Raw genomic sequence first — 26,077 nt, 5'->3', positions numbered from 1 at the left:
CGACTGCGGGGAGGGCCCCAGTGTGCTTTTTACAGCAAAATGTCAGATTGTATTTAGGCAGCTACTCTAATGTGCTGTAATAGTGGGAAGTGGCCATAGATAAAATGCAAATGAATAGGTGTGGCTTTATTTTATTTTTATTGCAGTTCTATTTGTGATGTATTAAAATTGGAGTTCATATGATTTTCACATGCTTTTCCTCATAACCATTTAAAAATGTAGAAACTGTTCTTAGCTTGTGGACCATTCAAAAAACAGGTTCTACATTTGGTCCATAGGCCATACTTTGCCAAGTCCTGTTTATAGCAATAGTAAATTTTGTTTCACTTGCTTTCCTGTACTGTTTAAGTAACTTATAGAATTATAGTATAATATAAAAGTAGCAAAACTTTGAAATTTAAGACCCTGTTATCAGTAAATTACTTCGCCATTTTAAACCTCCATCTTCTTATATGTAAAATGAGTATAATGTAAGTATTGTAAATTATAGTTCCTTATTATACATAACAGAACACCCTCTAGCTGTTGTAATCAGAGTAGGGAATTATTACAGAATATCAGGTAGTTCACAGTCATTGGGGGAGCGCTAGAGATATAGATACAGATTTAAATCCAAGCTCCTGGGAACATTACACAAAACCTTACTGCATAACTGGGTTTGGCAAAGCCACTCATACGAAGTCCTAAATACCAGGTTCTCAATTTGATGGCAGATGTCACTGCTGTTGCCCTGGTATTGTTTCATTGACAGGCATTCTGCATTGCAACCCCTGGGAAATGGCTAGTCTTGGCTGCTACCTTCATCAAAAGCCAAACGTATTTGCTGCCTCGGGCATGAACAAAAATTGGAAGCTCTACTCATCGCTTACTTCAAAATCAAAGTCTCTTGGTGGTTTATTTTTGAGATCGAATAATATGCCATGTCTTTAGCTATAAGGGAGACTGAGAATTTTAACTTTTAATTTCTGTGTTAGGTGTTAGAGCTAAAAATGTGGAAACATCCACAAATTAAAGTCACTTGAAACTTTTAGTAGTGATGAATATAAGATTTCTATGGCAATAGACACTTACCTGTTCCTCATCAGCATATGTACCTCCTTTTGGACTAAAACTCCAAACATCTGTAACAAGCTCTCCCCTAAAACCTATAATTTATGAAAGGTTTGTCTTCTAAGTTGGCATGTGAGTTGGTTCTTTAGAACCTAAAACTTTTTCTCCATTCAAAACAAAAAGATTATAAATAATGGATGTATTTCCAAGGTAGCCAGAATAAGTTCACTTACAAAAGTTAAGTAGCTATTTTACAGAAATAAGTTTCTTTATGATGGAAAGATCCCGATTGTTATCTTGCTGCCAGGTGGCTGTTTGTCCCCTGTGACATATGGCACTGTTTGACATGGAGGTGAGGGGAACTCAGGAGTTAATTGTTGCTTATGGTAGAGTGTACTATTCAAAAATAGTTGCTTCTCTTTTTTATTGGATTTCTCCCCACAGGACTCACACCAATGGGAGCAGTACTTCCTTGTTCCCTGTTGACATCAGGCTTGACCATGGGGCTTGCTTTAGCCAATTAAAGATGAGTAGAAGTGATACTCGTCATGTCTAAACAGAAGCTTTAAGAGCTGTTGTATGGAGTGATTGTTTGCTCATTTTCCTCTGCTCCAAGAAAAACTGATGCCAGATACAGGCTGTTTCTTTTGCCAGGTTCTAGAATTAAGATGTCTGCAGCCATCCCAAAGCTGACATAACAAACATGAGAAATGCATTTTTGCTCTTGTAGAATATTGGTTCTCAAAGCACTGCCTATTGAAGCCAAGACCCTTTCAGGGTTAAAACTAATAATCTTAAGTGCTTTATTCACGGTACTTCGAAGGCAGTGCTTTGGAAAAGTTGTTGGCTAGGAAATTCAGTGCAGTTGTTTCAGACTGTGTTCTTCACCACCACCACCACATATTTATAGTAAACAGAGTTTTACCTAAGAGTGTCCTTGATGAAGCAGTAGAAATTATTAATTAAAAAAAGTCTTGATCTGAATATGCATCTTTTTAATGGTCTTTGTGATGAAAATGGGAAGTTTCCAGAAGACATTCTGAATGCAGAAGTATGATGGTTTTCATAGGGAAAACACTTTTGCAGTTACTTGAGCTACGAACTGAACTAACCTTTTTTCATTTTCACTTGAAATCGTGACTTACTGTGGTTCTGGCATGAGCATTTGACATATATTTTCTCAAATGAACAAAGTAAGTCTGTAAGGAAAACAATTGACAGTATTTATTGCCAATGATAATATCTGAGATTTCAAGTGAAAATGAGAATTTTAGAAAATTATCAGCTACTGTGAGCTTGACAGTTTCCCAATATTTAGGCTTTTTCTGATGATTTTGGCTATAGAAGTAAATGTACTTTTTAAATGTTTGATGTTCTGTCATGAAATGCTTAGACTTGGGAAGTATGCCTAACTCAGTGGACTGATTATTTTCTAGTTGATGTGTGAGATTATAAAATCGTGCATAGGTCCATTCAGTAATGTAGCAGTATGAAAAGTTCTTGTATAGATAGGCTTAAATTTTCACATTACACTGAGCCTTTAAAAGACTACTGAGTTTTGGTTACAGTATCAAAGAATAATAGTCACCGCAATCTCAAAAGACTCTGAAATATTCCTTTTGTAACTACTTATCTGTTTGAAGTTGGGTGTATTTTTTTCCCCATAAATTTCAACCACAGCAGTATCTTGCAGCTGAGTGGATGCAGAAGCAGATAGGAGAAGACACTGTCTTCTGCTAAGGTGCATCTTAAAGAGATAGGCAAAAATATAAAATGCTCTTAGAATTTTTTTTTTTTGGAAAATGCCTTTAAAATTTTTAAATTTATTTTAACATGTAATTGGTTATTTAAAAGTGAATTAATATACATTTAAAATATTTATTTTAATTTTTAATATAATGCAACTGTAACTAAAAAGAAAGTCTTTTGAGATTTTTAAGAGCAAGATCATTTTGGATTTTTAAGAGAGTAAAGAGGTCATAAGATAAAAATGTTTAAGAATCACTGTTATGAGTCTCTGTTGTAAAACATTATGAATTTAGGAGTGTTTGTTACCACATCATAACCTAGAGAAAGGTGGTGAATTGTTGCTGTAGCTAAGTCAGTCTTGGTGAAAAGAACAAGTTGGTACAACTTGTTGGACCTTTGTTTTGCTGTCATGGCTGCTTTCTGTGAGGACTTTGATTAGACATTGAGTTTGCTGGGGAAAGATGTTGAGACTGATTTCTAAAGAATGGATGAGCTTGCTTCACGTGACTGCACATGTTTATAGGGTTCTCCATAGTTGAGACTTTTTAGTTTTTTGAGTTGGAGTCTCACTCCATCACCCAGGCTGGGCCACAGTGGCACAGTGGCACGCTCATGGCTTCTGAGCTTCAGCGATCCTTCCACCTCAGCCTTCCAGGGAGCCAGAACTACAGGCATGCATTACCACACCTGGCTATGTTTTTTTTTTTTAAATTTATTATAGAGATGAGGTCTTGCTAAGGTGCCGGGGCTGGTCTCGGACCCGTGGGCTCAGGCAGTCCACTCGCTGTGGCCTCCCCAAATGCTGGGATTATAGGCTTGAGACAGCATGCCTGGCCATTTGGGACTTTTTGATGAGCCTTCACATGGGGCAAAAATATTTTCACAGTCAACTCTGATAGGTCCATATACATATATCTTCTTCAGATTCATTTCACATGCTTGTTTCTTTTGAGGACCTGACCTGGAAATCTAGCCACATTTTTACATTAGCTCCCAGTTAAGAGAGCACCTTACTCTCTTTCTTTCTTGACAGTGTGAACTGTGAGGTGTACTGCCCAGTGGACTGATTTCTTTTTTTTAAGTTTTCTTTAAGAGCTACTCTAGTAGGGCAGTGTTGTTGAAATATCAATTTCTGGATGGTACCATCACATAGTGCAGAGTCATCTGTAATCCAGGCTCATATTTTCTACCTTCTAATCAAATTTTAGAGAATACCCTATGTAGTTATAGGCCTTGTTCAAGGAAGACGTAGCATTGCACCAGGAACAGACATACTGAAAGTGTGAACCATCTGCTCATGCTTCACCACCAACCTCCATGCTGTCCTGTGTATACCATTAATGTGTGATGATGGGCTGTTTCTGACATATCAACATTAACTTGATGGATCAATTTTGCTTTCATAGTCAATTGTGGTCAGGTCTTTGTTCTCTACTAGTACAACTATAGAAAGTACAATAACTTTTTTCAAAAAAGAATCTTGAATTAGCAAAGAAGGCATAATTATGCCCTAAAAACTCTTAGGGATCTCTACTGTCATTCTTCTAGAGGGGTTTGCTAATGACTGATTATGGCACTGGTCTGTTGTTACTTGGAGCACCACTACAGTCATAGATTCGTTATGATCCAGGGACAGAACTAGCTGTACTGCAGCTTGGATTGGCAGGAGGATTTTCTCTTCCTCTCATCCACACTTGTCACTGTAGGATTTCAGATCACTCAGTGAATGGAAAGTCCTTACGAGACCTTTTGGCCTCATGTTGTCGATGTTGCAGACCAGCATGTGTCCACTGGTGTGGTGAAATAATTAAGGTCATAGGAAAGCTAGAAATTGACTTAAGTTGAGGTAATATAGTGACTATATACTGATGTCCAAGCCAAGTGAAAGCAAATTGCTTCTGGAGTTGTTTTTAGAAGTACAGAAACCATTTGTCAGAATTGTAGCCACATACCATGTGCTGCACTAAACAGATCCAGTTTGAGTCTACATTATCCAGACAGTTGTATTAAGTAGATACCTGCTAGGAATTTCAGCTCTTGCTTCTCTCAATTACTTGGTAGTTCTTCTAGGAATGCAGTTTTAATTTTGTTTGGAGGGAGAACTCCAGGGGTCTCCATCTGACATTTTCTGTTATTCCACCTGTCAGGGCATCAGTGTGGAAATTTTGTCAGTTGGGGGTAAATTTTAGATTACCCTTTGTAACTATTCCCTCAACACCTGGGGGAAATAACCATAGATGGGAGGGTGGATCCACTTTCTGATAAACAGACTTTGGACAAAACTTTGTATATTATTTGACAGCTGTAATTCCTCATTCTGACAAATGTATTACAGTGGTGCTATTTGCTCTTCACGTAATAGTTCAAGAGTTAAATTTTATAGTCCCAGAAAGGTCTGAGTGTTTCTCTTTCCAAGTGCATGGTTACCTTGATAAGTGGCTGTTGATCTTTGTGAAGAGCCAAGAGAAAAAAATCACAGTACTTGTGATGTAATTATAGAACCTTGTCTAAAGGGTACTTGCTTTACCTTCTTTCTAGAAGGTCTGGGAACTTTGAGAGGCTGTGATTTTTCTGTCTTGATGACTCATGTCCCCCTTGTCAGATGTCTTTGTGTGCTATACATAGTTGTTTGTGTGGATTAGGGAGTCAGCAACATTTTACTGTAGGGGTCAGATATACACAATCATAGAAAAAATCTACCCAGTGCTGCCATTGTAGACAATACATAAATGAGCATGTCGGTGTTCCAGTAAAGCTTAATTTATAAAAACATAGTGGATCAGATTTGGACCTCAGATTGTAGTTTTCATACCTCTGGTATAGATCACGTAGGATTGTAGTGGAATGTCCTTGTTTATGGTTTTAGGACTTCTCCCAGATTTCTGTAAACTAGTTTGATAACCACTAGATTTTTGTTCTTGACCTTGCCTTGCATCACTTGATGTTGTAATTAGCCCTTTGCCCTTAGATGTCCCCTCTGAGGGGACATCCTAAGTCTAGCAAACCACTCTGATGTCCCCTCTTAGGGGACATAAAAGGATTGCTGGTGATTATGTAGGGCAAACTGAGGCAAGTGCAGATTTTTAAAAAATGTATGTTTGCTTGAAGTTTTCCATTCAAAAACTATGGAAAACTTATGTCCCATCTGAAGTTTGCCAAACTTCTGATCTATCATTTCAGAACAGCGTCTTTCAACGTTGTTGTCGAACAACAGACTAGACAATAAATTACACATTATTAATATGAAAAAAAGAGAAACTAGACTGCTTGAATAGAAAAACGAGGTGGAAAATGTTAAACAAATTACTATTGCATAACATGTATCAATGAATCTGCAATGCATGTTGGTGACTATTTCACATGTTACCACACATGAGAAAAATATAAAATTTAAGTTTTTTGTTATAAAGAAGTTCCTCAATGTCAAATTCTATTATAAGCCAAATGTCATTGCAATAAAATAATTGGTTGCAACGCTGTGATTTGTTTTCCACTGTTTCATAACAAAGGGCAGTCAAGTTGCTGGTAGGTGATCTGTGAGACATCTCTGAGTGCAAAGGGTTCAACAGTCAACAAAATCAGACCATGCTTTTGATTTTCGGTTTTGAAAACTTTGGAGCAGGGGCTGGCAAACTGAAGCCTACAGGCCAAATGTGGCCTGCTTCCTATTTTTCTGTGACCCACAAGTCAAAAACGTTTTTTATATTTTTAACTCAATTGAAAAAAATTCAAAAGAATGATATTTCATGAGAAGCGAAAATTGTGTGAAATTCAGATTGTTTTATGTGAAGTTTTATTGGAACATAACCATGTTATTTATGTATGGGTTATGGCTGCCTTCACTTGCCAGCAGCACACGATTGTAGAGTTGCAACAGAGACCTGTGGTCTTAAAAACAAAAAATCACTCTGGCCCTTTGTAGAAAAAGGTTTGTTGACCTTTGCCTAGAATGGAGAAAGAATCTCTTGTGTCGTACTTAGTAACTGCCTTTTTGATCAGTGCCTTGAGTCAAGAATTTATGCTGTGAATATTCACTTTCTGTTTTTGAACTTTCTCCAATCCTGTTGGGGCAGTAGTCCCACTCCACTGTCCTTGTGTATCTGTGACATGCCCTTCATCACTTACCACCTCACTCTACCTTGGTCCCCAAAGCCTTATTTTCAGTAGGCACGCCATTATGGATGACCACAGTTGATAATTTAATTTTGTTATAGGTTGAATGAACTATCAGGGACCCATCTTACATAATTAACTGCATTCTCACGAATTCAAACTTAACCAATTGAGCAACAGTCTTAGGTTTCCATCACCTTGAAGGTTTGTGTGTATACTTGCAACAAGTTGATTATAAGAATTTAACGAGATAATTTTATTCAGTATGTACTACATTTTTACCATGTTCAGACACTGAGCTAAGTGCGTTTCACACGCATGCAGTGGTTAGCTGTTATTTTAAAATAAGGAATAGCTATCCTCCCATAACTACTACCAAAAACACTTCATTCGTTTTTACAAGTTTTTTTTTTTTTTTTGAGTTGGAGTCTCACTCTGTTGCCCAACCTGGAGTGCAGTGGCACGCTCACGGCCACTGAAACCTCAACCTGCTGGGCTCAGATGATCTTCTGCTTCAGCCTTCGAAGTAGCTAGAACTACAGGTGTGCACCATCACGCCTGGCTAATTTTTTGGTTTATTGTAGAGACAAGCTCTTGCCATGTTTCCCAGGCTGGTTTTGAATTTTTGGGCTCAGGCAGTCCTCTTCCCCCCTCCTTCCAGAGTGCTAAGATTACAGGTGTGAGCCACCTTTCCCAACTAATTTTTATGTTTTAATATCACATTTAGGTTAAAGTGGTTGACATAAATTAATGTTTTTTGCCTCTGATATTCCTCTGAATCAGCAAATATTGTGCCATTGCTCCTAGGGAATGTACAGGGTTAGGTTCCTGTAAGCAAGCCCCTGGTAACAAGATTTTTGTCAGCTGATTAACAATAACTTTGTGTGTTTCCATTTAAAGACACTTTATTTCTCTCTCTCTCTCTCTCTCACACACACACACACACACACGATTCACTAACATTGCACTCCGGGCTAACAGCATGTATGACAATGCTTATTAGCCATATATATTGTCTCCATAAGGTACATCTTAGCCTTCTTGCGCTTAGCAACACTAGAGAGCACTTCAGCACTGTGCTTAGGGCTATTTTAAATAGTGAAATGTTCAACAAAAAGCACAAAAATATGACACTAAGTAGACCACACAAAGGAAATTTATTTACAGTGTAATGGCTGAAAAAAGAAAGCAAAATACTGCTTTGTTTGACCTTAGTTGGGTAAGTGCATGGTGGACAACTCAAATTTTTCTCTGTGCTGTACACGTTTGCATATGACTGTAAAAGTACCACGAGTATTAATTTCGGGTTTACATATACATTTTAATAAGCAGACAAATTCACAAATACGAAGTCCATGAGTTGATGTATTTCCCTTGTTCTACTAATTTTTCACTATTTATATTTTAATTTTAAAATTTTTATTTAATTTGCTTTTCAATTACGTATTTTAAATTGTAATGTACACATAACAGAATTTATCAGCTTAACTATTTAAAAATGTGAAGTTCAGTGGTGTTAAGTACATTCAGCTTATTTTGCAGCTAGTCTCCAAAAGTCTGCAAAACTGAAACTGCATGCTTGTTAAAGAACAACTTCCCATTCCTCTCTCCTCCTAGCCACTGGCAATCAACTGTTCTATTTTCTAATTTGACTTTCATAGGTACCTTATATAAGTGGAAATCTACAATGTTTGCCTTTGTATGAATTGCATTACTGCAGTTAATGTCCTTAAAGTTCATCTGTGTTGTAGCATGTGCTGGAATTTCCTTCCTTTTTAAGCTAGTATTTCATTGTATGTATAGGCCATATTTTGTTTATTCATTTGTCTTTTGATGGACCCTTTGGTTGCTTCCACTTTTTTTTGCTATTGTGTTTAATGCTATTGTGTGTGTGAGAGGTCTCAGAGCTCATTCCATTCACTAAAGACAGCTGTGGTTAAGGCTGGCATGTAAGTGTTCAAATGTGGTTTTGTACACTTTCAGCATATATAGAGATATGTGAAAAGTATGTAATATGACTTTTTTACATATAGTTTAATAGCAGTTGAGATCCTCTGCATCCTGTTCTGTTGATGTGAGAATCAAGTATCTTGGATATTTTTTCATGTAAGTACAGTTACAGCTTGTTCTTTTTTTTCTGAGTCGGAGTCTCCCTCCATCGCCCAGGCTGGAGTGCAGTGACATGTTCACGACCACCCCAGCATCGACCCAGTGGGCTCTGGCGATCCTTCTGCTTCAGCCTTCCAGGCAGCCAGTACAACAGGCGTGCTACCATGCCTGGCTGATTTGGGATGTATTATAGAGACAAGGACTCACCAAGTTTCCTGGGCTGGTCTTAAACCCGTGGACTCAGGCAATCCACTCGCCTCAGCCTCCCAGAGTCCTGGGATGACAGACTGAGCCACTGTGCTTGGCCTACATCTTAAATTCTTAACTGCTATCTAGTATTCTAATTTCTATAATATACCATAACTTTTTTAAAAATCAGAATTCGTTTTTAAATTATTTAAAGGTAATGCCCACAAGCAGTAGAAAAAGCTCCAAGCAGTATAGAATAATAAGAAGAAAAGTGAGTATCTTTCCCCCTCCATCCAGAGCCAACTGCTGTTCATGGTTCTCTTGCTTGCTTGCTTTAGTTACTTTATTTGATAAATTATACTAAAGACTCTGACTTCTTGACAGTAGCCATGGGACGCATCTCACACGAAAGCTTTTAGGAAATTAGTGTATTTTTTCTTGCTTATATTTTTTCTTTTTTCTAATTTATAAAAGTACATATTTGCTGGGTAAAGATGAGATATTGCAACTACTTACTTTTGTGCCTCCTTTTGTTTTCTATAGGCTAATTAAAAAAATTGAAAAACAAAACAAAAAAATCAAAAACCACAATTAATAGTTGTAATTGCTATTATTCACTGTAACATTTATGCGGAAGGAAATAATACTGTGTCATTGACCCTTTACTGTTTTGGAGAATCTCCACTGTCAGTGACAAATGTATCTTCTTTTATTTCCTTTTTCACATGCTACCTCTGGTTCATACTCAGCTGCAACTATTGCTTTTATCTCATACTGTGTTTTCTTGGATTTCTTTTTTGTTTTGCTGTTCTTTTTTATTTTTCCATGTAAATAACATTTCAGTTCTGGAATGTCGGCAGTGTCTTTATTTGACGCGATGTCTGACTTGAGAGCAGTGCTTCCCAACCTTTCCTATGCCATGATGTGTATATAGAAGGTGGTGATGTTTGTGTGGTGGATGCGGCTGCTTGCAGCAGAGACGTGTGACTGCACACCTGGTAACCATTGGGAACACACATATTGGGAAAGCTCTGGGTGATAGGAATCTAGTTTCAAAATATCTTTATCTTAAAACTTAGGGATACTGTTGTGTTGTCTTTTGACATCCAGTATTTCTGATCGGAAGGTGGATGTTAAGGTGATTCTAGCTTTTCTCTGAAGACTTTCTTGGCATTCTGATGTTTTCCTAGGCTTAATCTAGTTATGGGTCTTTTTTTGCTTTTCGTATTACTGAGTGAGTCTGCAGTTTGACATCGAAATCTTTAGCTCTTCTGAAGCTTAACTTGCCTCTTTTTTTGATTAATTACAGTCCATCTCTGCTCTCCACTTTTGGATGTCTTGTATTAGTAGATGTTGCTACTCCCTAGAGCATCGCATTTTAGTAATTTTCTTAATAATTTCAGTTTTCTGTATTTTTCTTCACTTCCTGTGCATTTGTCACATACTTATAGTGACAAATAATACTTTGGGTGAATACTTTGGTGAATGCTTTGGTGTTCAGTCATGCTTGCTTTATTACTTAACTATAAGTACTTTACTTAATATTTTTAATGCTTTAATAGCCATTACTACTGCTTCATCTCAGATGTGGCCTATTTTTGTCTTGTAGTGTTTTCTCAGCCCTGAAGATATAAAGAGGATTAAATTGTAGTGGTCTGATTTCTGTTCTCTCTGTTCTATACAGTTCTGTGTGTTCATCTTGCTGCTTCTCTTTTATATGGTTAGGTTTCAGAAATTCTTCGATCATCTTGGTTAGTATAGGCAGTTGCTGCATGTCTCTGCTGCAGTGTGTAGTAGTTTTCCTGTGAGGCATCTCTCTTGATAGTAGGTTTGGTGATAGGTTCTGTGAATGGGGTCTGTGTGGATCACAGTGCTCTTTGCAGGACGTAGGGGAAGGTCTCAGCAGGCGAGTGGAACCTGCTCCCTTGGACACTTGTTGTCTTCACGTACTTCAGAGGAGCAGCGCTTTGGTATGTTTCACTTGGATAGTATTGCGAGAGCCTTCCTTCTTTCTGTCTTTCTCTCCCTCTTCCCTTCAGCCACTCTTATTTCTCTCTTAGAATTAGAAGTCTGATGTTTCCTCTCTTTCTGCTTTGCTTCTCTCTAAGACCTGGCTCTTCTCAAAGGAAGCCTCACCCAGCTGGAATGCCCACTTTTATAGAAGTCACTACTCTGGCTTTATCCTAAAGAGAGAAGCAGAAGCTGCCACCACCGGCATCTCTGCTCACAAGATCAGAGGATGGGTCTGTCTGTCCAGAATATGAGTTATACAGGGCCCTGATAACCCTTGTAGTTGTGATTAGTCTGATTTTTACTTGGAATTTCTCTTCTTGAAGAGACTTTGGTGTCATATAGGTGGATTTGTGGGCTTTCTTTTTTTTTCTCTGCTGGTTAGTCTTCCTTTTAGTACGCCCAGAATTCTTGACAATTTATAATCATCCAATGCCATCTTTTCTTGCTTGGCAACAATGTAATGGTTCTATTTTAATTTAAATATTTTCCCTGCCATTTGCGGGAGGGGGGGGGGGGACGGGACCTTGGGAAGGAGGAGCGATAGATACATTTATTCCACACCTTGAGCAGTAGTTGACTCATTTGTGACTGATTGTAAAGGCTTCTAAACATATGTCTCTCAGCATGCATTAACTTCTTTTGGTAAAGTGCCTTAGAATAATTAATAAGTCATCTTTTTCCCCTCAGTAACGAAGAACATTTCAGTTTTCTGTGTATGCCATCATGCTTGCTGCTGGTCTCTGGGCATATGGCCTCTTATAGACGAAAACATGCATAATCATGGTCATATTGCTTGTCATGACCTGTTGAGTGCTTTTTGTCTGTATAAGGTTATATGTGCAAGTGAAGTAATCTTTTAAAAGAGATGGCCTATATTGAAGAATATCCAGTCACTCATGGAAAATGGTCAGAAAACTGACAAAATTAGGTTGTTACCTTTAGTGAAGCATAGCAAAGCAGAGAAACACTTTTGGGAATAACTTAGTCAAGACCTGGTGGAAAAGAGTGAAAGAACAGTACCCGGGCTGGGTGGCTCAGCCTGTACTCCCGCGCCTTTGGGAGGCTGAGGTGAGTGAGTTGCCTGAGCCCGCGGTTCGAGACCTACCTGGGCAACTTGGCAAGACCTCATCTCCACAATAAATGAAAAATTAGCCGGGTGTGGTAGTTCCAGCTCCTCGGAAGGCTGAGGTGGAAGGATTGCTGGAATTGCCGGAGGCCAGCAGGTCGAGGCTGCGGTGGCCAGGAGCGGCCACGACACTCCAGTCTGGGTGACAGAGTGAGACTCCAACTTAAAAAAAAAAACAAGAAAGAAAGAACAGCTAGTTCCTTTTTCTTCTTTATGGTTTTACAGATGTACCAGTGTGGTTTCAGGATACTCTTTGCTGGCAGGGGACAGGTAATGACATTTATATCCCAAATGCCTTTTCATTCAACACCGTTTAAACTTTATCTATTTCTTTATTTTTGGTAACATGTGAGATTGCGATGAATTTTACTGCCTATATTAGTCTTTTAGTGAAAAAATCGACAGCGTATATGTGTGCGTACAATAGTGAAGACATTGTTTATGTCTGTGGTGTTCAGAATTTTTTTTGACTGTGATCCACAGTAAGATATACATTTAACATTGCTGCCTTGTACGTGTGTATATAAAACTGAAAGCAGAGTTCATAAGACAATATTTGTCCTTCATGTGATGCACTCATTCTATTTCATTAAAAAAGAGCATTACCCACTAAATTTGTTTTATGATCCACAAATTGGTTGTAACTTTCAATTTGAAGATCCAGTTTAGATCTTGATCTGCTGAAATAGTGAAAAGGTGGAGAAATTTGGATTCAAGAAGATCTAGATTATTCTAGGTTAATGACTTTGGGTAATTTTCTTCTTTGAGTCTGTTTTTGCAACTGTAAATTGGGAATAATCACGTCTTAGCTTGATAAAGATTAGAAATATATACACAGTGCCTAGCACTGCTAGAAATGATGCAGATATTTCCTAATGGGAAGCCTTCAGTGATTATAGTTATTTTTGCTATATGCCAGTAGGTATTGAGATTCAAATGTTCTTCTTGTCTTTAGGATGGTAATATTTTATTGCTTATAGAGACACATAGACATAACTGCCATGTAGGGCAGGAAGGATATTAGGAGAGCATTTAAGAGGTATTGTAACCTACAGAGGAAGTACAGGTGGAGAAATTACAGATGTGTCCTTTCTAAAAACAGTTTTAGGGAACAGGTTCTCTTAGATTACCTCCAACTAGGTGGGGTGTTACTTTAAGGAAACAAATGGGGAGGTAAAGAAAACATGAATCAGTTTAAAACTCTGAAAGCCAGTGTTTGAGAGAATTGCAGGACTGTTTTGACCATAACTGATTTCACTTTCTGGCTTGCTTCATAGATAATTGGCATGTGTCCTGAAGGGACTGAATTGCCATGTATTTCCCTTGGTAGCCACAATGCTAGGCTTCTAAATGTAGTATTTTGCCATTATCACTAAGTTTTCTCTCCTCCTCTCAGGTCCCAGGAGACCAGCTCTTTTTTGCTTTATGGATCTTGGTTGCATTATGACTTGTGCTGACTGACCTCTTTCAGAAGCTTGGTTTCTTGACTTGTTTTTTTTTTGGTTGCAAGCAACAAGAACAGTCGAGTTAACTGAAGCAAAAAAGAGTAAGGACAGCCGGGCTCGGTGGCTCAGCCTGTAATCTCGCGCCTTTGGGAGGCTGAGGTAAGTGAATTGCCTGAGCCCGTGGGTTCGAGACCCGCCTGGGCAGCGAGACCTCATCTCTACAACAAATCAAAAAATCAGCCGGGCGTGGTAGCGCATGCCTGTAATTCCGGCTACTTGGAAGGCTGAGGCGGAAGGATCGCCGGAGCCCAGCAGGTCGAGGCTGCGGTGGCCGAGAGCGGCCACTGCACTCCAGTCTGGGTGGCAGAGTGAGACTCCAACTCAAAAAAACCCCCCAAAAACAAAAAAAAAACCAAAAGAGTAAGGACATGTGAATTAATGGAACTAAGAACAAAGAATCTAGGCTGTAGAAATCAGTAGGCTGACTTGGCAGTAGTTAGGAATCAATTTGAATTATTTTCCTGTACAATTTCCATGTCTTTACATTCAAATGTCTGGTAAAGTAGTCTGATTTGCCTAGCTTGAGGTCTTTGACCAGGGGAGGAAAGGGCACTGTGACTGAAAACCAAAAGACTGCAGAAGTTGTGTAGTTTCTTTAAAACAAAAGCAGAGGACTAAAAACAACAGATGTCCAATATGGTGTGTTCACGTGTCCTCCCTCTCCCTTCCCCCCCCCTCGTGTGTGTGTGTGTGTGTGTGTACACGTATATATATATATATATTTTTTTGAGTTGGAGTCTCACTCGGTCACCCAGACTGGAGTGCAATGGCCGCTCCTGGTCACCGCAGCCTCGACTTGCTGGGCTCCGGCGATCCTTCCGCCTCAGCCTTCCGAGTAGCCGGAATTACAGGCGCACGCTACCATGCCTGGCTAATTTTTTGATTTATTGTAGAGATGAGGTCGCCTGCCCAGGCGGGTCTCGAACCCGTGGGCTCAGGCAATCCACTCACCTCAGCTTCCCAAAGGTTGCGGGATTACAGTCTGAGCCACCGAGCCCAGCTATACACGTATATATTTTTATTCAGCCTCCAGATAGAAGAGATGTGTGATTTGTAATAATTATCCATCTAGAGTATGTCTGTTGGACATGCATCTTGTGTGAAAAGTGAGCAGAACTTTGGAGCAGAGTGATAAAAGCTTAGGGCATATATTTTGAAACTGTATAATATAGGGGAGAGAGATAATAAAGATAGTGTTCACTCAGAGTTTGGATTCATTTAAAGCTGTGAGATTGTATGATTGTATTTATCTTCAGGAGACATTGTGAGTTTTGGAGTGAGGGCACAGGGCTGCGTGAGCACATAGAGGCAGCAAGCACAGGCAGAAAGCTGTTGGATTGAAATCCAGATTTATAAGGCCCTCTATTGTCTGGCCCCACCCACCTTTCTGACTTAATGCTCTTTTGTTTCTTGCTTGCCACGCTTACCCTTTGCTTGAATCAGCCTACACACGTACTATGTTTCTCCCTGCTTGGAATTCTCTTACCACTGGTTGTCACTACTTGACTTCTTGTCATTTGTACCTGGGCTCATGATGCTCCCCTGTTCCTTTCCTAGCCCTGCTATATCTAATCCCATTTGGCGTCTATGACTTTTTATCATCATGATATTTTTTTTTCCCATTTTAATTTGTTAATTATATCTGTTAAACTTTTTTGTTCCTTTAACAGAGGCAATTAGACAAAGTTTGCTAAAGAACCCCCCCACATGACCCAGAAGAACAGTGCTGATCGATCAGTCTGTGGGCTGTTGCTGAAAAAGGGAAACAGTACAGCACCTGCTTTAACAGGAGGTTGTACATCTCAGCCAAAGACTGCCTTCCACAGGGCCCCTGAAGAGGCTGGCTGGGAGCTCCAGTTGGTCTCCTTCTGTAGGGCCACATGGATGTCCTTCTCTTAGAGCAGGATCGCTGGTTTGTACAGGGAACACGAAATTAGGTGTCCCACAAAGGAGTCTCAGTGGGTCTTACATCCTACTGGCCACATAGGCATATTTGTGCTACACAACCAGCCCTGATGGCAGAGCCCTCCGGGTCTCCCCAGAACCAAGTGCAACCCATCAATGCCACTGTTAACAATAAATAATGCCGACAAGCTGGTACAAACAGGCCATAGCTCATTGGACCCCCATTTTCAAAGCAGCGTTACTAAGCAGTACTTTTCTTGTTTCGGGAATATACTCAAGCCAGTTCCAGACCTTTGAGATTAACCCTCAGAGTGCTTTTTATTAAAAAAAAAAAATTCTAAATCTCACACTAGAATGTAAATGCCAGCAGAGCAGGAATCTTAGGCTTGTTAGAAGTAGTGATTTCATAATGTCTTCAAGGTTTGATGGAATATTCAGAATGACCAAAAGTGTTCTTTCTGCTCTTCCCTCCCCTCCCCCTTCAACTTATAAGTGTAGGACTAAGTATCTGTGTCTTCCATGAAACACTTTTGGTCCCTGATGTCAAAAAGGTTGAGGACTGCTGTATACAGTGAAAAACTTTCTCATACTTGTTCTCTAATCACTTGGTTCTTCTCTGGAGCAACCAATATTATCAGTTTTTCATGTGTCCTTCCAGAGATGATGCTGTTATATGCAGACAAGTATGTAGTATGTTCTCTCCCAACGTTTTTTCCAAAAATATTGTAGTATATTATACACATTGTTTGCCTCCCCACTTTTCTTGCCTAACAATATCCTGGTGATCGTGTTTTTATTTTTATTTTATTTTTTTTGAGTTGGAGTCTCACTCTGTCATCCAGACTGGAGTGCAGTGGCCGCTCCCGGCCACCGCAGCCTCGACCTGCTGGGCTCCAGCGATCCTTCCGCCTCAGCCTTCCAAGTAGCCAGAATTACAGGCATGTGCTACCACACCCGCCTGATTTTTTCATTTATTGTAGAGATGAGGTCTTGCTGCCCAGGCGGGTCATGAACCCGCAGGCTCAGGCAATCCACTCACCTGAGCCTCCCAAAGGCGCGGGATTACAGGCTGAGCCACTGAGCCCGGCTTGGTGATCATGTTTATATCAGTATTTGTAGAGTTTCTTCATTTTTTTTTTTGAGTGAATATTTCATTGTAGTATTACTTGGCCTCTATTGATGGACAGTGGGTTGTTTCATTTCTTTTCCTAATGGTGCAATGAATAACATTGTAAGTAAGTTATTTTGCAAGTGTGCAAGAATATTTTGAAGGATAAATTTCCCACAGTTGAATCTCAAAGGCTATATACACTTTTTTGGGGGGGAGGGTTGGAGTCTCCCTCTGTTGTCCAGGCTCGAGTGCAGCAGCCCGCTCACGCCACCGCAGCCTCCACCTGCTGTGCTCAGGCAATTCTTCCAGCTCAGCCTTCCAACTAGTTGAAACCACAGGAAGGCACCAGCATGCCTGACTAATTTTTTGATTTATTGTAGAGATGAGGTCTTACCAAGTTTCCCAGACTGGTCTCAAACCCCTGGGCTCAGCTGTCCTTTCACTCCTCCTCCCAGAGTGCTGAGATTGCAAGTGTGAGCTACTGTGCCTGGCTGGTTATGTACATTTAAAAATTTCACTGTCAAGCTTCCTCCGTGGAGGTTGTAGTGATTGATGTGCTTACCAGCAGTGTGTGAGTATTGTAACACCGCAAGGTGTTGTAGAAGTTTTTATCTAGTAGGTGAGAAAGAGTCCCTTTTTAAAAAAAAACATACCATCTATTCATTATTTTTGTATTTTATATAAATCATACAGCATGTGCCCTTATTTATGGCTTATTTTGCTCAGCATTAAATAGTTATCAGTGAAACCTTAATCTGTGTTTCTTTCAGGAGAGAGTTGAGTACCTTTTCATGTCTTAATCTTTAAAACTTGTATTTTTTGTTAAGCTGTGCATTTCCTTTATTCATGAGTAGGGTATCAGGTTCTTACAGGTCTCTTTGTGTATAAACGAAATGAATTATTTGCCTGGATAGGGTCGTAACTGTTTTCTTCATTTAGTCATGTCTTTCGCTTTTGCATATGAGGGTTCTTGCCATGAATGATTCCCAACAAAAAAAGATTGTACTGTAATCCAATTAACTTTTTGTGGTCATTCACATTTTTTCCCCATTGTATTACCTGTTTTCCTCAATGGACCTACTGTCTTCTAAGCATCCCACATCTTATTGTCAACAAAGATGAAAGTAAAATCTGTATCAGAGGTAAATGTAATCATAGAGGAAATAACTGACTGGGAGAAGTTGTTCCTGTTGAGGAGACTCTTGATAGGCATTGGAGAAACTGAAGGTGAGCTCACAGGTGAAAGTGAGGAACGTGGCTGTGATGAAAGAATGATGGTCTCAGAGGAAGCAACGCTGGCAAAAACCTTCACACCAAAGGAGCTCTCAGAGATCTCTCATGGTATCGAAAGTGCAAAGGATAGAGTCAGAAGGCCTTCACACCAAAGGAGCTCTCAGACAGAGATCTCTCATGGTATCGAAAGTGCAAAGGATAGAGTCAGAAGGTGGTTCCCACTGAGAAAGTTCTATGACAGTTACCCAAGATTGAGAACAGATGATTGCTCTGTATTCTAAGCTACACCATGAGGAGAAGAGCGCTATTCAAAGCGCTCAAGCTATTTACATAGAGATGAAGCAATGCACAATGGTCCTGATGTTTTAAAGTCTATTAAAGGAATATTAGTTTTATAATATTTATGTCTTCCTATACATCTATAACTGATAGCAAGAGAGTTTTAAAACATTTTGACAATTTAAATTTGACAGTTTCCCACTGATCTTTCAATAACCTTGTTTGATTGTTTTTAGAGTCCAAAACTACCATCCAAAATGAGGACTGCCTGTGTATATTTAAACAAAAAACACCCAAACTCTTTAAATTGACTTAATAGTGTTTTAAACTGTTCCTTTCATTGTCTGTTCTGACCTTTGAGTCCATTATGGATTAAATAGAACTGCATATTTAGTATGTTTTTCTTGTGCTACATTTCATTTCTTTTGTAAATTTGCCAAATGTAGATGCTAATAGTCTCATGTGCTTTGTGAAAAAGAGTATGCAAGATCTCAAATAATTCTGGTTTTGTGTATTTTTTGAGCACCTGTTGTATACCAGCCACTGTGTTAAGTGTCAGAGATAACTAACATTAGGTCCCCTTTTCTCTTTCTCTTTTCTTTTTTTAAAATTTACAATCTACAAAGGGCAGACATGAAAAATAATTGATAGAGTTATATAGAAATATCATAGAAGAATTATAGTTAATGTTACTAGAATTGCAGATAAGTTTAAACACTTTTAAAATGTTGCTGAAATGTGGTACGTATACACAATGGAATATTATGCAGCCGTAAAGAAGGACAAACATACGGACTTCCCAGCAACTTGGATGGATTCAGAGTCTATCATACTCAGTGATCTATCACAGAAACAAAGAACAGAGTGCCATGTGTTGTCACTTATAAGTGAACCATGAACAATTATCATAATACTGTAAGAAAGGGATTGGCAGTTGAGGGAAACTGCCAGGGGAGGGAGGGGCACACCTCATCAAATCAACAAGGGTACCTGCCTAATCAACATTTGCATACCTAACCCTGAATTGTACCCCACATCTTTAAAATAAAAATAAAATTGTGTTGCTGAATGCTGTGATATTTTCTGTGATGTGGAGATACCATTAAAAAAATATTATTGATTGGAAGGGAATTGGTGGGAGCTATATGTACACAAGTTGAACCTCTGTGTGTAGGTCAGTGGCAGTATGTCAAGAGACATGTCTGTAGTGCCCGATCTCTAACAAACCCCAAAAAGGAAGGCAGTGTGTCTGAGAGGCTGAGGAAATGACCCAGGGACAACATGGGCTTTGTTCAGGAACAAATTTACAGAAAAAGGGGTCCAGGAGCAGCCACTGGACAGAAAAAAGTCATACAGGTCACACAGCTTTTTACTCAGGGTGGAGTGAAGGTTAAGTGTGCAAAGGTTTCTAGTGCATAGGCTCAGTGTGAGAACATGCTTGTACATGTGTCGCATGTACACAGCGTAGCTGTGATTTCTTTCTAGGGGTGAGATTTTTAGTAGTATAATGAACCAAAGGTGACCAGGCTCGGTTGCTCAGCCTATAATCCCATGCTTTGGGAGGCTGAGGTGAGTGGATTACCTGAGTCCGCTGGTTCGAGACCCGCCTGGGCAACATGGCAAGACCTCATCTCTACAATAAATCCAAAAATTAGCTGCGTGTGGTAGCACATGCCTGTAGTTCCAGCTACTTGGATGGCTGAGGCGGAAAGATTGCCGGAGCTCAGCAGGTTGAGGCCGCGGTGGCCGGGAGCAGCCACTGCACTCCAGTCTGGGTGACAGAGGGAGACACCAACTCAAAAAAAAGAAAAAAATGAACCAAAGGTAACCAAAGGTTTTGGGCATTGATCCAGACAGGCCAGTCTGGTCCGAACCAGCTATGGGGGCCAACTGTCTGAAGGAAGGAAGGGTACAGGAGAACATTGACTGCCAGCTACGGGATGTGGTCAGCAGGCATGGAGAGCACTTGTCCTGTCACAGTGGTGACAGCCTGAGCATGATCTACATGCCCAGGCATGGAGCCTGAGGGGAAGAGAACACCTCTATTTGGCCACCTCCAGGACCCCTTCCTAGGCTCCAACCCCTACTTGGGGCTGTATCCTGGGTGTGCTCATATTGTCAGTGAGTGTGTGTTGTCATTAACACAGAGATATATTTAATGTAAGCAATACAGTATGGAAAGAATTATACTTGGGCAGCTGGTCTTATACTGGCTATAATATGTCTGGCAGATTAATAATGAAAACCAATAGCCTAACTTTTGAATGCATCTTATGAGATGAGAAATGTAGGTTAATTGGCCTGCTGAAGAGTTATGTTGTTATTGAAACTGAGTTTTGAGACTCTCATTCTATGTTGTTCTTCCTACACCTAAACTTACAAGGTTGAATGTTATAATCTAACATTATATATAGTCCTTTGAAATGGATTTGATTTTTCTTCATTTCGCTGTAAAAGCTTGACTATTGTGCCTTTTTTTCTGGGATGAAATTAAGGACACACGGTGTGACAATTAAGTTCATGAACTCGCCACCTTGCACTCACGTTGGCTGTACTGTCCAAACAACTCAGTAAGGTTTCATGACCTTGATATATCAGTGTTTCACAGCTGTGTTTATGTCAGTGTGTGGCAGTGTCTTGCTGAGTGGCATTTATTGTTGCATGTTTTTGTGTGCTGTTGTGAGAATGTTGGAGCTTAAATTAGAACAACAAACAAACATTAACTTTAAACTTGACAAGAGTGGAAGCGAAATCAGGGACATCTTAGTCCAAGTTTATGGGGATAATGCCATGAAGTAAACAACAGTGCACAAATGGATTAAACTTTTTCCTGAGGGGAGAGAAAGCTGATGAAGAGCGGTCAGGACAGCCAGTAACGAGAGGAACTGACAACAACATTGCAAAAATTCCTCAAATTGTGCCTCAGAATTGTTGACTGACTAAGAAGCATAGTGGATCAAGTAAACATTGATAGAGAAACAGGAAGATCTTAGCTGAACATCTTTGGCATGAGAAAGGTGTGTGCAGAAATAGTCCCGAAGGAGCTCTTGCATCATGACAATGCACCAGCTCATGCAGTACTTTCTGAGGAAGTTTTTAGCCAGTAAACAACTGTATTGGAACACTCTCCTTACTCACTTGATCTGGCCCTCAGTGACTTTTTTCTTTACCTGGAGATAAAGGAAATATTGAAAGGAAGACATTTTGATGACATTTAAGATATCAAGTTGATTCAGTTACAGCTCTGATGGCCATTCCAGAAAAAAGAGTTCACAAATTGCTTTGATGGGTGGACCAGACACTGGTGTTGGTGCATAGCTTCCCAAGGGGAGTTCTTTGAAGGTGACCATAGTGATACTCAGCAGTAAGGTATGTAGCACTTTTTCTGGGATGAGTTTGTGACCTTAATTGTCAGACCTTGTATATTGATTTTAATTATTTACTAAATAGTTATTCAGTATTTATGGAGAGCCTGTGGTAAGAATTCTGAGGGAAATGAAAACATCTGGCGGTAAGTTACTGTGGAACGTAGTTTAATAGGTGAGATAAGTCTCAAGTATAAATAGCTAAATAAATAATACAAGTTGGCAGTGTTTTATGGGTGGTACAAGTGAGGACTTAATGAGGTTTAAAATAGTAAGCAGTTATTTCCAGCTGTAGAGTCAGAGAAGGCTTCATGGATCCAGGACTTCAAAGGCATTTCATTGGCATGTTAGTGAAAGATGAAGTCCAAACGATTTAAAAGCTTCTCTTATACATCTTAGTTTTATCACATATGACATGTTTGGTAAATGATGTTTGACAGGAGATTATTGGATTATCAAAATTACCAATTTTTGGTCTCAAAAGCATATTGTGGTAGATGATTCAAGATGGTATAGTGGTTCTCAAAGTAGGGTACCTGGCAGTGTCCTGGCAGTAGGGTACCTGGCAACTCCTGGTAACTTGTTAGAAATGCACATTCTTGACTGAAACCCAGATCTACCAGTTGAGTCAGAAAGTCTGGGGTTGGGACCCCAGCAGCTGTACTTTAACAAGTCTTTTCTTGAGAGGAGTAGGTATTTCTAGTTTATGATTACTTTTTAAAAAATGCGGTATCGGGGGCTATGATACTGTAATAATATTTTTAAAAATTTACATCCAGAGAGGCAGTCATTCATGATGGTTTTGTGCCAGATCTTTTTAGGGTTTTGGATCACATTAGAGATATTAACTTACTGCCCTGTCACTTATGTAGGAAACCTGATATGCTGAGTATCTGGCACTTGAAATCCTGCTTTTATTGCTGGAGGTCACGTCTGTGGTTGACCTCTGTTGTTGTTTTAAAAAATAAATAAAAATTTAAAAATCTTTGCAATTAAAACAAAATGCGATATCTGTATCAGCTTTATTAAGCTATTAATGATTTAGTGACCCGTACTTTGATGAAAAGATATTGCTTCTCCAGCTTACTATTTGAGTATAAAATCTTCGTCAATTTGAAGGATTTTTTACTTGAAAATGTAAAAAGTTAGAAATGGAGTAATTTAGTGAATTGTTTTAGATGTGTTGTTAGTAGTAATTATAAAAATAATTGCTATCACTTCTTGGCACATCAAGTATGCTGTTTGCTTTATTGCCACCTAGAATTTAAACATGAATCATTGTAGTTGCTGGTAATAAAACATGTCCTGATGTATTTTTTTTCACTCTTGTGAAATCTTGTAATGATATACCATCAGTTTTTCAGTAAATGTTTTTTTAAAATTTGAGTAATTCATTATTTCTAATGAAATTCTAGTAACTTGAGGAAGTGCCGATATGTTTTCCAAATAACTGTCTTCATTTTTTATCTCCACTAGCAGCATATGAATCTTTCACTTTCTTATATCCTCACCAACTCTGATTATTGTTTTTTGTTGGTAGCAATCCTAACGGGTATTAAGTAGTATCTTATTGTGATTTTGACTTACACTTCTCTGATGGCTAATGATGTTGAGTGTATTTTCATATGTTTATTGGCCATTTGTGTATTATGTATCTTCAGACTTTAAAATTGACTTGCCTTTTTATTTTTGAGTTGAAATATTTCTTCATATATTCTAGATACAAGTACCTTGTGATGTGATTTACAAGAGCTTTCTCCTATTCCTGGGTTTTTTCACTTTCTTGTTGGTGGCCTTTGAAGTTAAAAGTTTTGATTTTTGATTATGTTTGTTCATTTTTGTGTGTGTGGCTTGTGCTTTTGGTGTCATATCTGAGAAACCATTGTTTGATCCAAGGCCATGATTTACCTGCATGTTTTCTTTTAAGGGTTTTAGATTTTTTGCTCTTTTAGATGCTTCCTTCATTTTGTGATAATTTTTTATATGGTGTGAATTAGGGCTCTGATTTCATTTCTTTTGCATGTGGATATCCAGTTGTCCCAGTACCATTTGTCAGCCCTAGCTTCTTAAGAATTTTCATCTAGACTATCTAAATCTTATTAACAGTTTGAAGAGATGTTGAGTTTTTTATTCCCATCCCATTGTCCAAATTAAAAGAATAAATTTATTAAGTATTGAAGCCTAAAATACTGTAAGTAAAGCACTGTGTTTCATTTTAGAAGTTTCTGAGGACAGAAAACTAAGCAAGTTTTTGAAAATGTTATGTTACAGATTTAAAAAATGAGAAACAATGTTTGGAAATGAGAGAGTGGGAGAGAGACCTTCCAGTAGCTAAACGGTTTCATTTCAAGTAGAGTTAAACTTGTTTTGTTTAGCCTCAGGGCACTTAATAAGTAGTTATAGGTAGATACATTTGAATGCTAAAGAAATAACTTTCAAACCATTAGAACTGTCTAATAATTTGGCATTAATCATTGGAGGAGCTCAAGTGAGGTTGAATGATGGGTTGTCATTAAAAGTACATAAAATGATCTCTACATTGCACCTAAGTTTTGTTTACTAGGTCGAGATTTTCTTGAAAACCAGTTGGCTTTCTTAGGGTTTCCATTTCCCTATTCTAGTTTACTTTCACATCTGTGGAGGTTTTCTCCTCAGGGTGCACCCTTTCCCAGACTTCTGTGAAGTATCTGAATGAGAGTGAGGGAAAACAGGAGATTATTGTCTTGAAGGATTAAGGTAGAAATACTCCAGGTTTTGATGAGCTAACTGTATTATGCATTACCTTGCAAATTAGTCTCATTGCATTTCTTTTTGACTTCTTTCACCTTGTTCTCTGAGTAACACAATGAACAATGAAGATGAGACACTGTAGCAACAGTGAAAGTTGGGATGAGAACTAAAATTAAAATGTTATTCTAACATCAGCTTTGTGCATGATTGTGATTTGTAGATTGTGGATTGAAGAATGCTTGCTTGAATTGGAGGAACTTGTAAATTTTGATAGTGTAGATGGAATTTCATTGTTATGATTTCAGGAAAATAAAAAAAATTACTTTTATTGATTCAGGGAATTATGTTCTTACTTTGTAAGTGATCCATCTGACGAGTAGACTGTTCCAAATGTACTCAGGAGAAAATGTACTAGTTCATACTTTAGTAGTGGGTGTATTTGAAGCATGTTTTAAGGTTTGGAAAAACCTGATGATTATATAATCCGATTGAGGCAAATGAATGAATTTAAAAACATGGCTTTCAGGCAGAATAATTTAAGGATCTTTTGACTTTAAGGATTTCAAATTCAAAGTACAGTGTTACTCAAACTCAATAGAATTGGGAGCATGGAAAAATTAGATGTCTTTTTTCTTTGAAGTGAGAGTTTTGGAATAATCTTTTAAGTAGGGAAAACTTTTTGAGCTTAGCCTGTTCCATGTTTTAAACATTTGTCTTGTTAGCCCAATTGTTAAGTGCATTCTCTATTTTAAAAATTATTCCAAAATCTCACTTTGAGCATAGTCTGAATCTTCTTGGTTGGGAACAATTGGGCAAACAAAAGCTTTCTCTCTGTGATATTGGTGTAGATATACCTCAATAAGCCTTTGATGCAAATCAATTAAAGTGAGGATATTATGTAACTTGTGTGTGTGTGTGTTGGAGTCTCACTCTGTCGCCCAGACTGGAGTGCAGTGGCCACTCCTGGCCACCGCAGCCTCGACCTGCCGGGCTCCGGCGATCCTTCCGCCTCAGCCTTCCGAGTAGCCGGAATTACAGGCGTGCGCTACCATGCCCGGCTGATTTTTTGATTTTATTGTAGAGATGAGGTCTCGCCTGCCCAGGTGGGTCTCAAACCCGTGGGCTCAGGCAGTTCACTCACCTCAGCCTCCCAAAGGCGCGGGATTACAGGCTGAGCCACTGAGCCTGGCTTATGTAACTTTTTAAGGCTTAAATTTTTGTTAATGTGTATATTCTCAAGATTAAGAAGGTAAAAATATTGTTTTCATTTGGTATGAGTTCTCCCTTGAAGTTATGATTTTAAAAATTGTTAAAGTAGGCCGGGCTCGGTGGCTCAGCCTGTCATCCCAGCACTTTGGGAGGCCGAGGTAAGTGAATTGCCTGAGCCCTAGGGTTTGAGACCAACCCACGCAACTTGGCGAGACCTTGTCTCTACAGTAAATCAAAAATTAGCCAAGCGTGGTAGCATGCGCCTGTAGTTCTGGCTACTTGGAAGACTGAGGCAGAAGGATTGCCAGAGTCCAGCAGGTCGACACTGGGGTGGCTATGAGTGTGCCACTGCAGTCCAGCCTGGACGACGGAGAGACTCTGACTCCAAAAA

At 39.1% G+C, this 26,077-nt stretch overlaps 1 protein-coding gene across 1 annotated transcript in view; it reads right to left on the bottom strand.

Moving 5' to 3' along the window:
- LOC103258182 (histone H3-like centromeric protein A) overlaps nt 1-26,077 on the bottom strand; it is a 44,088-nt gene that overhangs the window by 622 nt on the left and 17,389 nt on the right. The window lies entirely within an intron of this gene.

Source organism: Carlito syrichta, unplaced genomic scaffold, assembly GCF_000164805.1.
Source record: "Carlito syrichta isolate Samal-C Ts95f unplaced genomic scaffold, Tarsius_syrichta-2.0.1 Scaffold302015, whole genome shotgun sequence".
Classification (NCBI taxonomy): Eukaryota; Metazoa; Chordata; class Mammalia; order Primates; family Tarsiidae; genus Carlito; species Carlito syrichta.
Note: the sequence above shows the minus strand (reverse complement) of the source record. Positions and strands in the feature narration are given on the sequence as shown.